A 22008-nucleotide genomic window follows, 5' to 3' on the forward strand; every position below is an offset into this window, starting at 1 on the left:
AGCCCTGGCCCGGGACCTTTGAAGCAGCCCAGGCCCTCTTTCTCCAACTGATGCTGATCATAGACACTTGAGCTGGACTGTAAACAATTTGGAGGAGCTGTGGCACCACTCCAATCCACATACGAAGAGATATTACCTTGTACCTATAGAGGCAGCGACGTCAGGAAACCCCTGACAAACCTATGTAAACCCTGCTTCATGCCTCCCTCAGGGCAACACAGCTTAGTCTGTCTCGGCTGCCTGCACCCAGGCTTTTAAAATACATTTTCCTTTTGGAACACACCAGCCTTGTGTTTTAGGTTCGCTCTCCCCACTGCCCTCCCATAGACCCGGGAAGGCTTCAGCCTGTCAGCTCTCCATAAGGGATAAGGCAGTCCAGCTGGAGTTCCTCCAGGTCTGACCTAGTCGTGGGTTTATACCAACCTGCCAGTTGCCAAGGGAGACTGAAAATAGGCCTCCCCCCGCCCCACCACCAGTGGATCGGCCCCTCAGTTTCAACCTTTCACTTTTGGATTTGTTATTTTATTTATGTTTTAACTGAATTTTAATAGGGTGACAGTGACAAACATAATTATACAGGTATCAGGTGCCCAATTCTAGAACACATCTCTGCACACCATATTGTGTGTTCACCCCCCCAAGTCAAGTCTTTGTCCATCAGCATTTACCCCCCATACCTGCCTCCACTCCCCCCAGCCCTGCGAGCACTGCATTGTTGTTCGTGTTTCATGAGTTAGTTGTTTTTTTCTGTTTGTCTTTGAGGGATAGATTTGAATTTTTTGTTAATTTGAAGGTTAGAGTTTTCAGGTATTCTACACTGTAGATTGTTTACTTTGAAAGCCTAAAGATTACTTAGAAATATATGTCATTTATGGATTAGATGACTTAGACTTTCTCAGTAATATTAAATTTTTTTTTTTTTTTTGCTTGATTTGAGCTATTACAACCCTTGCGTTCTGAGACAGGGAAAATGCCAAATGGCTTAGAAACGAAGTGCAAGCTCTGGTTCTGCTGAAATAGAGTCTGCATTAGCTGGCTGTACCTCCCTTCCAACATAAGTTACATTATGACACTCTCCACCTCTCAGGGGGGTGGATGTGCCCTGCTTGCGTCCAGCTGGCATAGGCTATCATTCCCTTGACTATCTGGGGCTTTTCCTGGCACTGGAGAAAGGCATGCCAGGTCCCGTTCCCACTCCTTTGCAGGTACTGTGTACCTGCCCTTGTTTTATTGGCCTGAATGGAGGGAGTCCACACTTTTTTTTATGTGCTCTGAGAGAATACAGTGTGAGTCTCTAGGGTTCCTAGCTATAGGTATAGGTGTGCAGGAATGTCTCAGGCGAGTGACTGAATATGAGATGAAATGTGATCAGAACAACGTTGCTTGCAGTGGCTGAGCAAACAGGACATTAGAGCACTTGCCCCTGCTCGCTCCTTCCTCTAGTCCTAGTTTGGGAAGAGGACCCATGGGGTGGGGTCAGTCAGGAGAATCACAATAATGGGAGCAGACAGAAGGTGGAGCATAGGCCACCAGCGCTGTACACCTGTGCTCCTTGCCCAGCCTTGTGTCCCTAGAACAGGGGTCCCCAAACATTTTACACAGGGGGCCAGTTCACTGTCCCTCGGACCGTTGGAGGGCCGGACTATAAAAAAAAACAACTATGAACAAATCCCTATGCACACTGCACATAACTTATTTTTTTAAGTAATTTTTTATTAATTTTAATGGGTGACATCAATAAATCAGGGTACATATGTTCAAAGAAAATATGTCCAGGTTAGCTTGTCATTCAATTATGTTGCATACCCATCACCCAAAGTCAGATTGTCCTCTGTCACTGCATGATTCCATACATAGGTGGGACACATATCTTATTTTAAAGTAAAAAAAACAAAACGGGAACAAATACAATATTTAAAATAAAGAACAAGTAAATTTAAATCAATAAACTCACCAGTATTTCAATGGGAACTATGGGCCTGCTTTTGGCTAATGAGATGGTCAATGTTTGGTTCCATATTTGTCACTGCTAGCTGTAACAAGTGATATGATGCACTTCCGGAGCCGTGACGCGTGCATCCTGTGTCACTGGAAGAAGTATTGTACGTGAGCGATGCTGTGCTTTGCTGTGCCACCATATACAGTGCCACTATATACAGTACATTCGCACCCTGTGCTCCTCTCACTGACCACCAATGAAAGAGGTGCCCCTTCTGGAAGTGCAGCGGGGGCCAGATAAATGGCTTCAGGGGGCCGTAGTTTGGGGACCCCTGCTCTAGAAGGAAGGCCCAGTCAGTGAGCGGCCCACTGACGCTCGGTGCCCACCAGCCCAAGCTTCTCTCGTTTTGACATAGTTCATCACGAGGGAAGGAAACCTCCCTGTGTCTGCTCCAAGCTGGTGGTTCAAACAAGGGTTCTGGATACTAGCTCCACATTGACTTCCTAAACATCCATTGACATCAACACACTGAAAGAAAATGTTTGTACTCTCTACCTTTTGTACTTTTTGCTCAGTTTGTCATTTGAACCCAGGTCTACATATAAATCTTAGTCAGAGAGTTTCTTGCCAGCGGGAGAAGGGCACTGTGGTAAGCATGTGACATGGCTGCTGTGGACACCACTGGCGGATGTCCAGTGAGCACAGGCAGTGTCCAGAAATGTTACCTCCATACTATCTTTAAAGTTATCTGAGTTATCCTTGGCTTCCCAGAGCCATGCATTTTGTGGTATTCTTGCTACAAATTTTTATTCTTTTTTTTTTTTTTTTTTTTTTTTTTGCATTCTTACAAGAAGGATGGGAAAGACATTGTTTACTGGGAGAGTCATCAGTCTAACTGGTCAACTGGGCAGCAATCACCGATGAGTTCTTTATTGTATGCAGAATTCTTCTTGAGGCTGTTACACTTTCTTTTTGCAGAGGCTTATATTTATAGGGCTTTTAAAATAACTTTTTCTTATTTTTATCTCTGACCTGAAGATCCAAAAGCTTAAAGGCAGGGACCTTGTGTCAGAATTTTTTGTTGTCCTGAAAAGTCTCTTTTCCTTAGAAGGTATGTTTTACCAGGTAAGAAAGAAGAGTTCAAGATACCAGAAAAATAACAAATATCTCTTTGATTTGGTTCACTTATGACCATAAATTTGAAAAAAAAAACCATTTTAAAAAATCAAATTTTATTTTATATGTTTACATATCTCTAAGGCGGTCTTTCTTAAGCTTTAAAATGTACAGAAATCTTGCAGAGTTCTCGTGGAACAAGGTCGGGGGGAACCTGAGATCTTGCATATCTAATCTCCACGTCACCTGGGTGCCGTTGGCCTGAAGACCAAGCTTTGAGTAACAAAGATATAGAGAATTTTCAGTGAATAATTACATTTGGCTCTATTGCTAGTAGAGTAGAGATTAGATTTATAAATTATTATTTTTAATTTATTCATTTGTAAATCTTTAATGACATGCTGGAATTTGAATATTATCATGCATGATTAATAAACCTTATTATTTAACATTAATAAACATTATAAAACTATAGATAAATCTCAAAATATAATTTGCAAAGGAATAAACACTGCAAAATTATTCCTGGAGTTTTCTTTCAGAAATTCACTGGGCTTATATGCAATGGTATTTTCCAATAAACCAAATTTATGAATCAGATAATTATCAAATGATTCAACGATTTGACCAGAACAATGAGAACTCACTTTCTGGAGCTCTTTCAGTATGAATGTTGACAGTTTCTTCTATGTGTAAATCTTAGCCAGAGACACACATGAAACAGAATTCATGTTCCTCTGAGAATGAAAAGATTTTATTTCTCCCACTCAAAAAGTTTTTTAAAGCTTCATCTAACTCTTAGACTCTTTTGTATGTACTATTTGACTATGTATAGAAAGTAAGTGGGATTTCAAATTCCTGTGTATTATGTAACTCATGTACACCAGTGAGGAGATACCAAAGCTTTAATGTTTATGTGCTCAGATATAATTTATGAGTGATATGCATTTAGTGTTTGACATGTTTACATGTATACATATCAACGATATGTATAGAATCTGAGACAATAATTTTGAACTCTTTAAAGGTAGTAATGTAATATCTAGGCATTTCAGAAAAAAATGTTGAAAACTGCCTACTAATTTTTAAACTTATTTTTTTACTTTTAATTGTGTTAAAATACACATACTGTAAAATTTACCATCTGTGGGGATAACAGCTGTGTTAGGCTTGCTTGCTGGTTTACAGGCTGCAAGCACTTTGTGTAATTAGTGCAGGAGCACGTGACAGCACTATTGTAAGGATATAAGTGCTTCCCCTCAGGGGCGATTGGAGCAGATGGCTCTCCCACCGCAACCTGCGGTTTGTTTCCTGATTTCTTGCCTTCCACTGCTGAAAGCAGGTTTCTTCCTCCTCTTCCTCCTCCTCCTCTTCTTCTCCTTCTTCTCCTTCTTCTTCTTCTTCTTCTTCTTCTTCTTCTTCTTCTTCTTCTTCTTCTTCTTCTTCTTCTTCTTCTTCTCCTCCTCCTCCTCCTCCTCCTCCTCCTCCCCCTCCTCCTCCTCCTTCTCCTCCTCCTCCTCCTCCTCCTCCTTCTTCTTCTCCTCCTCCTCCTCCTCCTCCTCCTCCTCCTCCTTCTTCTTCTCCTCCTCCTCCTCCTCCTCCTCCTCCTCCTCCTTCTTCTCCTCCTCCTCCTCCTCCTCCTCCTCCTCCTCCTCCTCCTCCTTCTTCTTCTTCTTCTTCTTCTTTTTTTTTGCTTGCCTGTCTTTGTGAGCCTCCAATAAATTGGTATGGCTTGCAGTTTTCTGGCTCCACAGTTCTTTACTGTCTGCCCGATTTCCATGTGGACCTGCATGGCCACAACTGCCAGCCTTACACCATCTGAAGCATTTTTAAATGTACAATTTCTTAGTGTTAAGTATAGCCCCATTGTTGTGCAACCATCACCACCATCCAGTTCCAGAACTTTTTCGTCTTGCAAAACTGAAACTCTATATTCATGAAACGATAACTTCCCATTGCTCCTCTCCCCAGTCCCTGGCCTCCACCATGCTACTTTCTTTCTCTATGAACTTGATTACCTTAGTACCCCATCTAAGTAGATAATTGTGAACTGTTTTGCAGTCAAATATGGAAGGGCGTAGTTTATTTAATAGTTAAAGATAAATGTTTAAAGCTTGCTGGGAAACTAATTAAGAGCACATTATAAGTCAGCATGATGCAAATGCAATGACGCAAGAACACAGTTTCTCATGGACTTCATTCTTCCGTACGTCAACAACATGAAGTGTGATGCTGAAGTTGCTAGACTTAAGCATGGAAGCAGAATGATGTCATAGAAGACTGGCACATCTGACTCTGTCTTCATGCAAGTGAAACTCAGATATTTGATCTACAAAATTAGGGGTTTGAACCAGAGATGAACTTCCAAATTCATTTGTTTGTTCAGCAATTTCATTTCAGTTCTTTCTTTTGGCAGGCACTGCGTAGATGCTGGGGGTATAAGTGTAAAAGGAACAGATGCAAAATCCCTCAGGGAACTTTCATTCTGGTGGGAGAAGCTAGACAAAAAGTAAGCTAAAATTTAAAAAATGATATTATATGTTAGGTGGTGAGGAATGCTTTGGTAAGAAATGAAGCAGGAAAGGAGGAGTGGGATGGTATGAGCTAGGACCAGGGAAAGTGAGAAGGATACACCTTAGGGCAGATGTCTCAAACTCGCGGCCCGCGGGCCGCATGCGGCCCGCTGAACAATTTTGTGTGGCCTGCAGACTAATCCACGAAGTTCAAATTATTTTGGATAAAATTAAGTAAGCCTAGGGGCCTACTTGTATTTTTCACTTCTCTAGCATCCTAGCTAGATATTAGCTTAGTTAACAGCAGTTGTGATGCGAACTACAGTTTCTGGTCGTTTTGTGACACTGAGTAAACTGCATGTACGATTGTGCTTGTTGTACTGATTTTTTTTTTGTTTTCAACTGAAGTGAGAAAAGTGTTGCGTAACAGTTGCCTTTTGTAGACCTAGTGCGGCACGCAGAAGGCTGTGATCTTGCTCTGTGGCCCACATGCTGAGTTGAGTTTGAGACCCCTGCATTAGGGGGAGTGGGAGGGGCTGTGTCTGTCTCCTGCAGAGGGAATAGCAGTTGTAAAAGCATTGATGTGGGGGTTGTCTGGCCCATTCCAGAAACTGCAAGGACAAGACTGTGGTCGGAGTTGAAAGTGAGGGGAAAATTGGGAGGTGGTGAGGTTGAAGAGATGGCAGAAGGCCAGACCAGGTGGGCCCTCCTAGTCAATTATACAGACATTGGCTGTTATTTGAAATGAAATGAGAGCCTCTGAAAAGCTTTTAGCAGAGTAATTACCTGATTTGATTTGTTTTAGGAAAGTCACTCTGGCTGATAAAGGGAGCAGGAGCAGAATTTGGAGTGTTGGTCAGGAGACTGCTGCAGATATTCAGTTGATTTATATTCAGTGGCTTGTACCAGAATGATAAAAAGAGAAGTGGTGAGCCATGGTTGGAAGGTAGAGACAACAGGATTTGCTTAAAGATGAGAAAGACCAAGTCTGCCGTTTTTGGCCTGAACAACTGGAAGGATAGACCAGTCACTATAAGGAGAAGGCTGTGGAAGAGCAGGTATGAGAGGGAAGATCCAGACTTGGTTAAACTTGATGATCTTGTTCATCATCCAGGTAGAGATGAGGGTCAGACAGTGGTACCGAGGATGAGTCTGGTGGTTTCAGAAGATAGCTAGCTAGACAGGCATTACATCTGAAAAGGATTTCAATTCACCAGACTGGAAGAGATCACCAGGAAGGGAGTAACTGTCAATAGAAAAGAGAGTGGACACGGACTGAGCTCTAGGGCACCAGGGCTTACTGAGGTGCAGGGAGTGTGTGTTGGTGAAGGGGAAACGGGAGGAGGAGAGAAAAGTAAGGAGGTAGACCAGGAGCATGTGGTATCATAAAAGCCAATCAGAGAGAGTTTTGATTTCATTCCAGATGTAATCATTACTTACTTCTCTGTGTTACCTTCAGAAAAGAGGGTTTTGAGTCCTGAGCATGGCATCCCTTACAGAGGTAGACACACAATCCAATCCAATACTTCTCTGGAAGAACTCATAGATGAAATCTTGCAAGCTTTGATGAGACAGTGACTCTTTTACACTAACCAAAAATTTGGTAAAGGCCTCTCTCATTTCACTTAGCATATGATACATGCTTCTTTTTAAATTAAACAACTACTTTTATTACTATCAAAGATAAGAGTGATTTTTAGTGATTCCTAGTATTGATTTATGAGGACAATTTTTTACTTTTTCCCATCTAATATGTGTTGCATATTGCTTAACTTGAAGTGATTATAAAAAAAGTGTGATTAAAAATTTTAAAAGGACATGGCATCATGTTCATTTTTGTGACTAAATATATTAAAGTATAGATTGAATGTATTAGGGAATCAAAAGTAACTCACAATTGCTCTCATGATTTGGAGTTCTTACATAAAGAATTAATTTCTTCATTATTCATAATTTTATGTGCTATTTCTATATGTTAAAATAAAATATAGAAAGGTTTAGATCAGTATTTACATGCACTTTTCTGAAAATGCTACATTGTAGATATGGTAGTTTTTGTTCTTAAAGAAAACCTAATTGGATATAATTTCTACTAAGTGTTCATCTAGTATTTTTATATTTCAAATTCCGGTTATATCTTGATAGGGTATGTAAAATTGCAACTTACTTTTCATATCAAGTTGATATGGATATGGATGTGCAGATATTATTTTTATTTTTATGCTCCTGGTCAACTGGTGGCTTTTGATTATTATGAGACCATTTCTGTTTTAAATCATTTGCTGACTAAAATGAACGCAATTTAATTGAGAAGTACAGATTGGTAGTTACAAAACAGTCATGGGGATATAAAGGATAGCATAGGGAACATAGTCAATAATATTGTAATAACTATGTATGGTGGCAGGTGGACACTGGATTTAGCAGGAGAACACTTTGTAGAGTATATGATTGTTGAACCACTATGCTTGAAGCTAATATAAAATAATATTAAATGTAAACTGTGCTTAAAAATAAAAAAAATTAAATAATCATTATTAACTCTAGTTAGTTTAATTCAAGTTAGTTGTAATATGTGACTTCTTGATTCTTAGATATAAAGTCATGGGCTTCATTTATTCGATCTCATATTGATAGTTGTCTTTCTCGCTATTGATTATCAAGGAGAGTATGTGACAGGATTAAGGGAAAAATAAATGAAATCCTTATATAAACCATAACATACTTCAGTTTGATAGAGTTTGCCCACTTAGTTTTAAGGTGTTATTTTTCAATTGCAATTAGTAACAACTAATTATAATAATAATGTTTATTGAGCATTTATGTGCCAGTATTTTTGCATGCACTTTTTATTTACTCTTTGCAATTACTCTGTGATTTAGCAATTGCTGTCATAGTCACTACCTTGCAGATGGAGAAAACACAGAAGTTAAATAATTTGCCCAGTGTCTTGTAGCCAGAAAGAGGCGGAGTCGATAACTGAATTTAGAATCTGATCTCTTAACTTCACTTGATAGATGAGCTCTTACTCCATGCTCTTTCTCTAGAACGTTCTCATGTTATGAAATAGCCCTTGAACTGTGCATAGCAGGGAGTAGGATATAATATATGTTATCTTTGGCTGGATTGCCAGATAAAGAATTCTTAAGAAGCAATATAATTGCAAAATATCATAATTAGGATACCTGTGTTATAAATGGCAAGACTTATGCCTTACAGTTCTTCACTTCTGTCTGTGGAGGTATCAACCCTACCCTCTGACTGCAACTCTGACTTCTGCTCTGGGTTTAAATTCTTATGTTCCACAACATAATAAACCTGTATCTGAGAGAGGGAGAAGGAGACAAATACATTTAGTGGCAACTTGGTTCACTGTATTAGAAGACATCAAAAAAGGATATTACAGAAAAAAAGAAGAAGGGAAAAACTTAGCGGAAGGAATATATTTTGAACCAAGATGCCCAAGGTCAGATTCCAGCCTTATCATTTACCACCTCTGAGACCTTGGGAAAGTCACTTAACTCTTTAAGTCTGTTTCTTCACCAAGTGATTAGGGATTCCTTTTCTCCTCCACTAGGTTTAAATATTACTAAGACACTTGTAAAATTGGGCTTATAAAAACTAACTCTGTACATTTATTTAATAAGCTTTAGCTTATATTATTACATTTTTTATTGCTCTCTGTAAGTATTATCGCAGATTGCAAATAAATGCTCTGATTTCTCCCATCTGCTCATTCACAACTTAGAAGTTAGAGGCTTTCAGGAATAACCAATATAAGTTCTTTCTGGAATAATTAACACCATGACATAAATAGTAATCAAATGCATGCACACCTCCTTCTTGAATACCCTTCACCACTTCCATCTGTTACTACCTACGAGATCCCTTTGTATCCCCTCTTCCATGAAGCTTTCTGAGACCTACTCTCCAGCAGTGGAGTTGGGCCAGCTGGGACTGGAGAGTCCATGTAAATTAACCACTCTTTCTTTTCTGCTCCCATTGTACTGTTTTAAGAGCTTTATTATAGGACTCTTTCCATTTGATTTGCTTACTTGATATTATCTTCTGTTAAACAGTGAGTTATTTTTACAGACAAAGGTTATCTCTCATAAATCTTGATTTATCAGTAATTAGTACAATCCTTGGAATAATTAAATAAATATTATAAATACCTTTTGGATAACTGAAAGCTATTCAATGGTTTTCTCATGTGATAAAGCCATTCACAGTACATTCAGTCAATTTACCCTCAGCTTATTTTCGATCTGTTCCCTGTCAGAACCCAACTTTCATCTACAAATCGGGAATTAAACCCTCTACTCTTTATTTAGCCCTTACTCTCCTATCACAGCCATTAGTAGCCACACATACAGGTTTGGAAAATCCAGAGCCTCTTTATTACACTGCAACGGTGTCCTGAGAAACCCCAAGGTTGGACAGAGAAAGAGAATTCAGAAAAGGTGTTTTAGAAGGATGATTGAAGAGAGAACAGGAGCACTGGGCAAGTGGTGTCCCCCAAGCCAAGAGAGCAGAATGTTATCAAGAAAAGACAGTGCCTGTTAGTAAATCCTGATTAACCACAGTTTAAGACTCTTTTATACCTGCCATTACCAAGAGGAAGGAGGGAATACTAGGCAGGAATTAAAAAAATAGAAGTTCATATCACTTTACATCATCACCTCTTTTAGCTTCACTTCACCTATGAAATGGGGTGAGTCATTTCTAAGCTGTTAGATTATTTTGGGCATAAAGTCATAAAATTCATGTGAAATTACCTGCACATTGTCAGAACTGAATAAACATTAGGAACTAATGCTCTTGTTGGTTGTGTGACCCGAATGAAATGAGTGAAATGGAACTTGATATCATCATGTAAGATTTTTGTCTCTAGCAAACAAAGAACATCCATAAAGTCCACTGAGCTGATGGGAGAGAGAACTTGCAGGCAGCATCTATTCCTGGTCATCTAGACTTCAGAACAAGATGGACTTTGACAGCTTTCACCTGGGATGCACAACTATTCCAGGTGGAACCAAGGGAAGCAGGTTTTGTTTTTTTTTTTCCTCCCTCAAAGTAGAAGTAAGGGCAGGACATAAAGGGATGTGAATTATTTCACTTAGCGTGATATTCTTAAACTCCATCCATGTTGTCTGAAAAGGCAGTATTTCAGCTTTTCTTATGGCTGAGTAGTATTCCATTGTACAGGGTGGGGCAAAGGTAGATTTACAGTTGTGAGTATGCAGAACAGAGTTTACTCTTGTATTAATATCTAATCTATTAATTATTATATTATTTTTTGTATGAACAACTATAAATTACTATTGCCCCACCCTATATATATGTACATCTTCTTTATCCACTCATTTATCAGTGACCATTTCAATTGTTCCCTTGTCTTGGCCACTGTGAATATTGCTGCAATGAACATAGGGGGTTTATATATCTTTGTGAATAAAACTATTTCAAGTTATTTGAGCAGATACCCAGAAGAGGGGTTGCTAGGTCATGGTTACTTCTATTCTTACTTTTTGAGAAACCTCCATACTGTTTCCCACAGTGGCTGTACTAGTTTATATTCCTGCCAAAAGTGAATAAGGGTTCCTTTTTCTCCACGGCTTCTCCAACACTTGTTATTATTTATTTTATTGATAATAGCTATTATAACAGGTGTGAGGTCTTATCTCATTGCAGTTTCGATTTGCATTTCTATAATAGCTAGTGAAGTTGGGCACCTTTTTATATATCTGTTGGTCATGTTTGTCTTCTTGGAAGAAGTGTCTTTTCAGATCCTTTGCTTATTTTTAAATTGAATTATTTGTTTGGCGTTGAGTTGTATGTGTTCTTTAAATATTTTGGATATTAACCCATTGTCGGGGCTGTTGTTTGCAAATACCATCTTCCATTTGGTTGGTTGCCTTTTTGTTTTGCTGTTGGTTTCTTTTGCTATACAGGAGCTTTTAAAATTTGATATAGTTCCATTAATTTATTTTTGCTTTTATGTCCCTTGCCTTTAGGGCCAAATTCATAAAACTTTTAAGACCAAAGTTTATAAGTTTAATATCTGTTTTCTTCTATGTAATTTATTATTTCAGGTCTTATATTTAGGTCTTGGTCCTTTTTGAATTAATTTTTTTTTATGTGAGGCCAAGGAGTAGTCTAGTTTTATTCCTTTGCACGTGGCTTTCCAATTTTTTCAATGCCATTTATTGAAGATGTTTTCTTTTCTCTAGTGTATGTTTTTTGGCTCCTTTGTGAAAAATGATTTTCCCAATAATGTGCAGCTTTATTTCTGGGCTCTCAATTTAGTTCAATTGGCTTGTTTGTCTGTTTTTCTGCCAATACCATGCTGTTTTGATTATCATCACTTTGTAGTATAATTTGAAGTCAAGCATGTGACACCTTTCACTTTGTTCTTTTTTTTTTTCAAGATTGCTTTGGTGAATTGGGGTGTTTTCTGGGTCCATAAAATATAATTTTTTTTTGTTCTATTTAAAAAAAGTCATTGGGATTTTGATGGAGATTGCATTAAATCTGTATATTTCTTTGGATAATATGAACATTAAAACTAAGTTTATTCTTCCACAATGCAATAAGCAGATCATATGGCATAGAAATGTGCACTTGAAGCTATATCATCTTATTAATCAATGTCACTCCAATGAATTTAATTTAAAAAGAGAGAGAGGGATGAGAAAGAAGTCAGTGAAGGAGAAATCAAATTTAGTATCAAATTTTTGAGAATGTAATTTTTATATTAATCCAAGATGTATTTTAGCCTTTTAAAAAATACTCTTAAGGATGGAAGAGGAAGCTTTATATTTTAATATTTAGCTTACATAGGACAGAGGTATGCTATGGTTAGAAGACAGTAGAGCAGAGCTGTCAATAGCAAACTAAAACCTGAGACAAAAATCCCAGTTCTAGCACATATTCATTGTGTGGTCATGGGAGGTTTTTTGTCTAAGTCTTAGTTTTGTTATCTGTAAGATGGGAGTTATAATAACTAAATTACTGGGTTAATTTAAGGATGAAACTGGATATTAACAAAAACTTAGCAGAGGCCTGGTACGGAGAAAAAAATCAATCAATATAGATATTGTTAGGTTATTAAATATGATGGATGGATTAATGGATAGATAGATAGATAGATAACTATAATTCCAGAAAATAGACATTAAGTATTAATTAATCAATACTAGTCTTACCCTTCTTTAATCACACACATCATTCAATAAATATCCCTGAGTAAATTTAACCATTGTCAGTGTCAGGGTAGAAAGGAAGATATTTAGATTGAGTGGCTTACAATTCTATTTGCTTTACCTTTACCATTTCCTAAAGCGGTGCTCCTGCCATATGGATCAGAATCTTAATTTTTAAGCTCCGGTTGAACCACTAGAAAACACATTTATGTTGGTAAAGAATTAAAACCATCCAGCATACCTGAGGATAAATATAGTAGAATGAAGTTAGTATCATTCATTTCCAGTGAAAACAAATCTTTGAAATAGGAAAAACTGCCATGAGGAAGCAACAAAAAAGCATGTTTACATTTTTCAGTTAGTAAATGTGGAAACAAGTGCCAGTCACATAAACACTCAATAAGACAAGCTGGCTGTGACTCAATGAGCAACGGAGAGTGTCATATGCAAAGTTTCTCCTGTGAACATATTTTGAATGAAGAAACCTGAAAGTGCCTGTGAATCAAAACATGTGGTGCATGTTGTACATGATGTAAAACAAAGGCAGGCGGTTGACGTGGCTCAGCTGCCAGATGGTATGTGTGCTTGAGTGAATGGCACCCCAGGGGGAAAAGCACCCACCTGTTGTTACTCTGAGAACACGAGGGCAGAATCCTAGATTCTCACATCCCTTTCATTGATGAATCTTATTTTTCTTTCACTTTTATTTTCCTATTACAGTTTACATTCAACATGGTTTTGTATTATTTTCAGGTGTGCAACACAGTGGTTAGAAACCATGTACTTTGCAAAGTGTTCTTCAGGTATTTCAGGTCCCCAGCCCCTGATATTATCCATAGTTATTACAATGCTGTTGATGACATTCCCTGTGCTGTACATTACATCCCCAAGACTGTTCTGTAACTACCAGCTTCACCATTTTCACCCCAACCCCACTCCCCTCTGACATCCATCCATCTGCTTTTTGTATCTAGGCTCTTATTTTATTTTTAATACTGAAGGTTTCTATATTACTTGCATCTATTATTCTAGGTTGGAATAAGGTGCTTTGGGAAGGTAGAATATAAATAATTTATAAATACTCAAGACTTAGTAAAACTTTTGAGTAAGAAGCAGACATATGACTGACATCAGAAAGATTTGTGTCCTCTAGACTGCTATTTATGGTGGCACAAATTTACAATTGTGTGTGTCAGAAATTAATACTAACTGCATGTCAGACATTGTGATAGCTATTGGGATGGTGAGGCAGGAGAGACAAAACTTGTATTATTTCTGCCCACAAAGAGATTGCAAGGTAGTAGAGGAATACACAGTATGAAGATACAATAAATAGCAAAACTAGTCAAATCTATGTGACTAGTTTTGGCTGGAAGAGAGTTTTACTGAAACTAGACATTTGAGCGGTCCATTGAGGAATGGCTAGGGAAGCTCTCCCCTTGCAGATAGGTAGATAAACATCTTTATCAAGATGTTTGCCTCAAGAGGTTGGTCATAAATTGTAGATTCTGTAACCAAAGAAATGCTGACCTGTAAGAAAGAAATTATAAACTTTTTTGAAATCAGTGTTTTAATCAGTAATTTACCTCTGTCTTCAGTGTATACACAGAGAAACTAATATCATCTAGTTAGAGGTAATTTAAAAAGTACAAAATGAAAGAGAATTCTAAATCAGCTAACATTAATGCAGGTTTAGAACATGAAAGAAATCTTTAATTTTGAACTGACAAAGGGGTATGGTGTTTGAATTAACAGAGCATTGTTTCCTCTGGAGATTATAAAATAAAGGAAAGTAAAATAGTGATTTGACAGCGTTTGAAATGATTAGCTGGTTCAGGGTGCCCACATGTCTGATCTATCCTTTAATGAGTATATAGTTAAAAATGTAGGTAGCAGTTATGTATCGAAAAATGTAACATTAAACATGGATATTGAAGTATTGGGGACGTACGGGAAATGCAGGGTTGAAGAAAGATGCTTCATGGTTGAAGGGCTTCTCCATGGGCTGGGTTAGCCTTTCTGAGTCAAGAGGAAAGGCATGTTGAGTTATTGGGAAATGAACTATTGTGGAAGAGCTGTTACATTTAGAAGGACTTCTTTGTCCTCAGGAAGGTAAGAGCCAGATCTTCTGCTGGTAATTGGGGGATGAATTAAGACTTGGGCACAGGAAGAGAATTAAAACATTTTTGTGAAGAAATGGAATCAAGGAGAGAGAGGGGGTGGGAGGAGGGGAGGGGCACAAAGAAAGAAAATTTGACTTTGGGTGAGAGGTATGCAACATAATCAAATGTCAAAATAATCTGAAGATGTTTTCTCAGAACATATGTACCCTGATTTATCAACGTCACTGTATTAAAATCAATAAAAATAAGATTAAAAAAAATGGAATCAATAAGAAAGTAAAATATTTGCCGTTCAGCATTAAGGACCAAATTGGGGTGGGGTAGAGGAGAGTATAGAAGAGATAAATGGTGATGGATGGAGACAAATTGGGGGGGGGGTGAACATATAATATGGTATTAAGAAATGTGTTGTAGAATTGGACCCCTGAATAATGCCTGTATAATTATGTTAACCAGTGCCACCCCAATAAATTCATTTTAAAAAGAGCACTAACTTAAATGAAAATGCTTTAAAGAGATTTTTATTTTTTTAATGGACATAAGGAGAGTGGGAAGCAATGGAATCTATAAATGATCAATTATTAGCAACTGGAGACATAGAACATAGAACATAGCACAAAAATTAGTCATGAGAATATGGAAAACCTGCCAAATTTGAGCTAAAACCGTTCATCTATAAGGCATCTTTTAAGACAGCCATAATAATTGGTCAAATATTTACCCAAAGGGGTAAAACTATAGTGAATATTTGAATAGTTGTATAATGTCTTATATTTGATGATTAGACTCAGAGATGTGAAGCAGCTTATCTAATAATTTAAAATCTATTAGATATATTTAACACAAATTACAATCTGCAAATGCTGCTTTCAGCAGTATTTGGTGCTTTTAAGTTATTATTATTGTCTCAGTTTCAGTTGAAAAAGACTTTGAATGCTGCCTTCTCTTTGTTCTAGGACAACCTGTAAAAATGATAAATGGAATCTATTAATTCACCATAGCAACCAACAAGTGTCATATAATGTTGCATAAAAGAGTTAGTATCCTGATAACCCTCAACACAGTATAATTAAAATAATTTCTTATTTGGAAAGGAGAGATTCCATATAGAGATACCATCACAAGAGTGATTCCACAATAATATTTTTATAATACTAAAAGCCTTTAATCTGGAGTTTCTTTGCAAGCTGTCTGGTGTCTGTCAGTATGGTACAGGAGAGAGCATCTTTCAGTCTAAAGAACTTTTGAATGCACTAATGCATGAGAACAGCTTTGGAGGTATATTTTTTATATTTCTTTCTTTCCTCTTATTGTTGATGGGGGAAAGTTATAAGATGAGTCTTCGTTCGATAACATTTTATTAGTTTCAGTTTGTTTATATATGAAAAGAAAAGCCATGTGAAAAAATCAAAGTGCTGTTTCAGAGACTGTGGAAACTCACCTCTCACTGTCCTAACAGCTGTAGATCAAAGCATATTCTCATCATTAGGGTATTCTATCATTTACAACAGAATGAAAAATAAAAAAAAATTAATGTAATATTTTCTAAAGTAGTACATTTTATATGTTTTGCTGGTGAACTATAGAAGAAAATGTAGGCTAGATGTGGATGGAGATTGAAACAGGATACATGTGAATTATGACAGTAGATTAAAATGATAGGATGAAACTGGTGAAAAAGACAGGTAAAACTCTTTTGAAGGCATGGGCCGTAACAGATGACTGTCAATGTGCAGAGAAAAAAAAACAGAGTAAAATTACTATATCAAATTTAGATAAAAGAGGTTCTAACACAATTTTAAACAATTCTTCTTCAACAATATTTAACCCACAAAACTGGAAGGAGCATGTGCTCTGTCCCAGGGATAGCATTGAAAGTAGACTTAACTTGGAAGATATAAAAATGACTGATAAATCTGGTCCCTTTTGTATCTCCAGTAGCAATAACAGTTGTCACTCTTGCCTCAGCAAGCTCCCATCTCTATGTACTGCCCTCTTTCCCGGCCCGACACCTATCTCTGCATCTAGTCACTGACGGTGCTTACACTGAATCATAGACCACATCTTTTAGTGAAGCGGTCTTGCATACACCTTTACCATACCCATACCGAGTATTGGTCCAGATATAAGTGCGTGGCATTAGCATTTTTCTAGGGTGGCTTTACTCTAGATAATTTGAAACCTATATTTGGAACTGTAGAAAATGAGGTTTTAAATAAAGTGGAAGCTAGCATATTCCAGGATAGTTTAACTGACCCAGATAGCACTTCAATAGATGATAAAAGATGTCTATTGAAAATTGATTTCTGAATAGTTTTCTAAAATATGGTTTAAATCTATCTCCTTCATTTTATTCTAAGTAGGGTATTGGGTTGTGTTATTGGAGGACTTACACTTGGATCTTGGTATGTAATCAGTACTTTCTTTTTTTAGGGAGAGAGAGAGACAGACAGACAGGAAGGGAGAGAGATGAGAAACATCAACTCATAGTTGTGGCACTTTAGTTGTTCATTGATTGCTGTCTCATATGTGCCTTGATGGGGTGAGGGTGGGAGGAGGGCTTCATCTGAGCCAATGACTCCTTGCTCAAGCCAGCAACCTAGGGTTCAAGTCAGTGTTCTTGGGCTTCAAGCCAGTGATCTTTGGGCTCAAGCCATTGACCATGGGGTCATGTCTATAATCCCATGCTCAAGCCAGTTACCTTGAGCTCAAGTCCGACCCTGTGCTCAAATTGGCGATCTCAGGGTTTCAAACCTGGGTCCTCAGAGTGTCAGGCCAATGTTCTATTCCCTGTGCCACTGCCAGGTCAGGCTGTAATCAGTACCTTTAAAAGCACATATTTGATTCTGAATTTCAAGAAGGACATAGATTGGAGGAGTGTTGAAGAGAATAACTTGGGGTTTGTCTTGATCTAGAGACCACATAACACAAGGATTTCTCAAGGAAAACAGGACTTTTACTTTGGGAAAGAAATGTCCTGAATGAGACAAGACTGCTGACCTATATTTCAAAAAACAGGGGAATTGGGTTGTGGGGGTTGGGGTTGGGGTGGAGTGGAGTAAAGAGGGACAAATATATGCTGACAGAAAATGATTTGACTTTAAGTGATGGGTACACAACACAATCAATTGTTCAAATGCTATAGAGATGTTTACCTCAAACCTATGTACTTTTATTGATCAACGTTACCCCATTACATTTAATTTTATAAATAAAATTTAAAAAGAAAAAGAAAATCTGGGAAGAATAAATTATTTGTCCAAGATTATATGACTTAAGAAGGTCTGAGCTGAGACCAGCATACAGGTTTTAGCTCTGAACTCTACTAGAAGTAGTCAAACAAGCTGTTTACCTTTCTCTTATTTCTTTTATATTTGAGTTTATTCTTTATTGAACTTTTAAAATACTACTATAGTTGAATATTAAAACAAAAACAAAAGCAAGCAGTGAGCATATTATGATTATAGTCCTTCACTCATTCACAGACTACAGTATATAAAAGGCCAGAAGTGAGTGTTACTCACGGGCCCCAGTAAGATGTCTGACACTGACACCACCCCTAGGATGATGCTCCTCATCCTCATATGCTTCTCCATTGTAATGGCGCCGTCTCTCCTGATTTGGATCCAAGTCCACCAGTTCTACCTGGTCCACTTCATCACTCTCTTCTACTTCATTCCTTTCAGGTAGGAGTTTTCCAGCAAAGAAAGTTTATCAGGAGAGAGAAAGCCATTCTCAGGAAAGTTTACCTTAAATTTGATGGTTAAGTGACCCTTTTCATATGGTTTATGATAAAGTAGCATGCCTTCATTTAGCACACACTTGATATCTCCATGCTTGACAGTCTGACCTGGATGAGAGGTGATGGCTATGGTTTGGTTGTCAAGAGCAGATATTGGCTTTTGGAGGCCACACAGTACTTCAACCAGCTGTATGTCCATACACATGAAAAGGTCTTCCCGTCCTCAAGTGAAAACAGCATGGTCCTTTCGATCTAAAACAATGCTAATATCTCTTGGCTCCAGTCCTGGTTCTTGGGCTCCTTCACCATGAAATGTTATCTTCTGGCCATCTTTCATGCCTTTGTCAATATGAACTTCCAGAATCTTCTTCTCTCAAAGTATCTTTCTTCCATTGCAGCTTTTACATCTATCTTTAGGACTGATCCGTTCCCCGCACTCCCTGGCCCTCCATGCACACAGACTGAGTTTGCTGAACCATTCCAGCGCCTACCTGATGAATTCTTATTTGCATCCCAGGACCTCGGCAATTGGGACAGCACTCAACTGTTCCTTTCTTACCACCTCGACCTTCACATCTGTTACAAATAACATTCTTTTGTAGAGCTAGTTTTCTTGTTGCACTATTATATAAATCTTCTAAGATTACTGACAGCTGATGCCCAGCATTTTTACCTCTCCTTTCTCTCTGCATCCTTCCTCCTCCTCCGGAAAACCTATCAAAGATGTGCATGGGGGAGCCTAAACCATCACCTGCTCCACCTTCTTTAATTGCTTGTTCTCCTCCTTTGTCATATAATTTCCTTTTCTTTGCATCAGAGAGCACTTGTAAGCTTGAGAAAGTTGCTTTAACTTCTCTCCTTCATTTGGATTCTTATCAGGGTGAGCTTCTTGTTAGCTTTCTTCAATTCTTCCTGTGTGGCATTGGGTGTTACTCCCAAAACATTATAGTAAGTGATTTCTTTCACCATTTTTGGCAGGCGAGGCCGGTGTGGAGGAGCGGGAAAGAGCGTGTGGCTGAGCGCAGCTGGGAAAGCCACCGCTCCTCTGCCTCTCATTGAGCATTCTGGAAAGTTCCTCACCCTTCTCAATAAAAAGTTAGAACCAGGCCCTTGAAAGTTGGCTCAGTGCTAGAGTGTTGGCCTGGTGTTTGGATGTCCTCGGTTTGATTCCTAGTCAGGGCACATGAGAGAAGCGACCATCTGCTTTTCCATTCTTCTCCATCCTTTCTCTCTCTCTCTCTCTCTCTCTCTCTCTTCCCTTCTGCAGCCATGGCTCGATTGGTTCACATAAACGCACCCAGGCACTGAGGACAGCTCCATGAAGCATCTGCCTTAGGCACTAAAAATAGCTCACTTGTGAGCATGGTTCCAGATGGGTAGAGAGCATCAGCTGCCGACAGGGGTTGCTGGGTGGATCCCTGGTTGGGGTGCATGCAGGAGTCTGTCTCTCTATCTCCCCTCCTCTCACTTGGAAAAGGAAGAAAAAACAATAGTTAGAACCAGAGGCAGGAAATGCAAGAAAAGTGCTTTTAGCTCAGAAAAGAATTTTCTGAAAACCAGGGCTGTTCTTCTGTATAGCAACCAGGGCTGTCTCAGGAAGTTAGGACTGCTGGAAATATGTAAGCTAGAGCTGGCAAACCATTGGTTAGAATTTCTGAACTGTGCAGACAGCTTTTAAACAATTCTTTCTACTTTAGAAATTGTATATTTGATTGACCAAGTATTTGTTGACCATGTATATCAGACACTGTCCTAGTGCTCTAAAATGCAATGCTAAATATAAACTCTGCTTAAAGATCTAACAAACTAATTGGAGGAAATGACATGTCTCAGACTGAGTATAATATGGTCTAAGTGGTATAATAACAGTGAAGTCCTAGGGCGACCAAGGGTATAGCAGCTAATGAATTCAGCAAATATCACATACCTGTCATATTACTGATAAGCAATTTACTATGCTTTATGCTGAGATTGTAACTGAGCTCCATATTCCTGGCGACTTCTTGGTATAGAGTAGGGAGGGTTTGAAAAGCTACAAATAAACTCTGTAATTGCACCAGTTTTTGTTGAGTACCAAAAGCTGTTTTTGCTTAAGATAAAGACAAACATTTCTGGTTGTTAGTCTTCTCTGAAACAGTGAGAAAAATTTCTACTGCCTACGCAATGAAGTGATTAGGATAGACAATTAGCCAACAGTTATTAAATAACAAATACATTCTAGTTAGTAGTGGTAATGTAAAAACAAAGGACAAACATTTTACCTTCAAAAAAACTTGTAGTCTAGTTGGGAAAGCCAGCAATGCTATGGGATAATTAAATAATAATTTAAAAATTCTTTATTACATCATAATTCTGCATTTACAGTTGAATTTCAACTATGACAAACTTTTATCCCACCTCTTTGCAAATTATCTGCTGTTTCAAAGAATGTGTCATCACATTTTCTCTATAAGATATCATCCCCATCACCCCAGCACTCAATACATATTCTGAAAGTCCAAAATGGTCTTGCATAAGTTTTTGTGATAATGTAGTCTTTTTGACTCATGGTTGGATTTCATGTCCCTCCTTTTTAGATTCTCAGCCCCTTGAGGACAAAGATCCAGCCTTTTCCCCTGGGATCCCATCAGAGCTAGGGTAGTGGTAGGCAACAGATTTAAAGTTCACCTGTTAACAAACTTACTTGTTCTCAGTATTCTTGAAAGAACTACATTTTTATGAGTTTAATATTTCTCCTTTGTTTTTGGTGGGTTTGGGTCCATTTGGTTGGGTTAGGTGATGGCAGATTTTGATTTATTTAGTAAAATTTCCATCTGAAAAAAATTATTTTATCTCCAAATCTAGTTCTCTTATAATAATTGCCTCCATAATGCAATTTGCTTAAAATCACATGGCTGTTTTAGTAAAAAAAAATGTTGTTTAACTGTGCACTGCTGGAGTGTCTAGAATTAATTGGACATTGAAGACTAAGGACTCATAGAACAAAGTTTTTCACAGAATCAACTGTATGTCTGTTCTCCTTCTAGTATGATGAATGCTAATGCTGCCATAACCCATTTACAAAGTACTTTTAAACTGTCTTCACTTTTACAGTTGTTATCTAAACACCCATGTGCAGTGCATTTCTTTATTTTAGTGAGGTGGAGAGGAGTGTTGGGAAGATGAGTGATTTGTACAAGATTATATGGCTTAAGAAGAGCTGAGCTGAGACAGGTGAACAAGTTTCTGCTTTGGGCTCCTTCTTACTCCATGCATAAACCATGTTGTCAACATGCATATTCTCATGCTATGGAATGTGCACACACCATGAATTACAATAAGGAAACACATTATGTGTTACAATAAGGAAACACATTAGTAAATGTTAGCT

The 22008-nt window shown here is 38.0% G+C and overlaps 1 protein-coding gene and 1 pseudogene across 1 annotated transcript in view; one reads left to right on the plus strand and one right to left on the minus strand.

Moving 5' to 3' along the window:
* Positions 1-22008, plus strand: part of FGF14 (fibroblast growth factor 14) — a 719079-nt gene that overhangs the window by 184224 nt on the left and 512847 nt on the right. The gene's annotated exons all lie outside the window — the stretch shown is intronic.
* LOC136308306 (dnaJ homolog subfamily A member 1 pseudogene) lies at positions 18413-19625 on the minus strand (annotated as a pseudogene).

Source organism: Saccopteryx bilineata, chromosome 6 (genome assembly GCF_036850765.1).
Source record: "Saccopteryx bilineata isolate mSacBil1 chromosome 6, mSacBil1_pri_phased_curated, whole genome shotgun sequence".
Lineage (NCBI taxonomy): Eukaryota > Metazoa > Chordata > Mammalia > Chiroptera > Emballonuridae > Saccopteryx > Saccopteryx bilineata.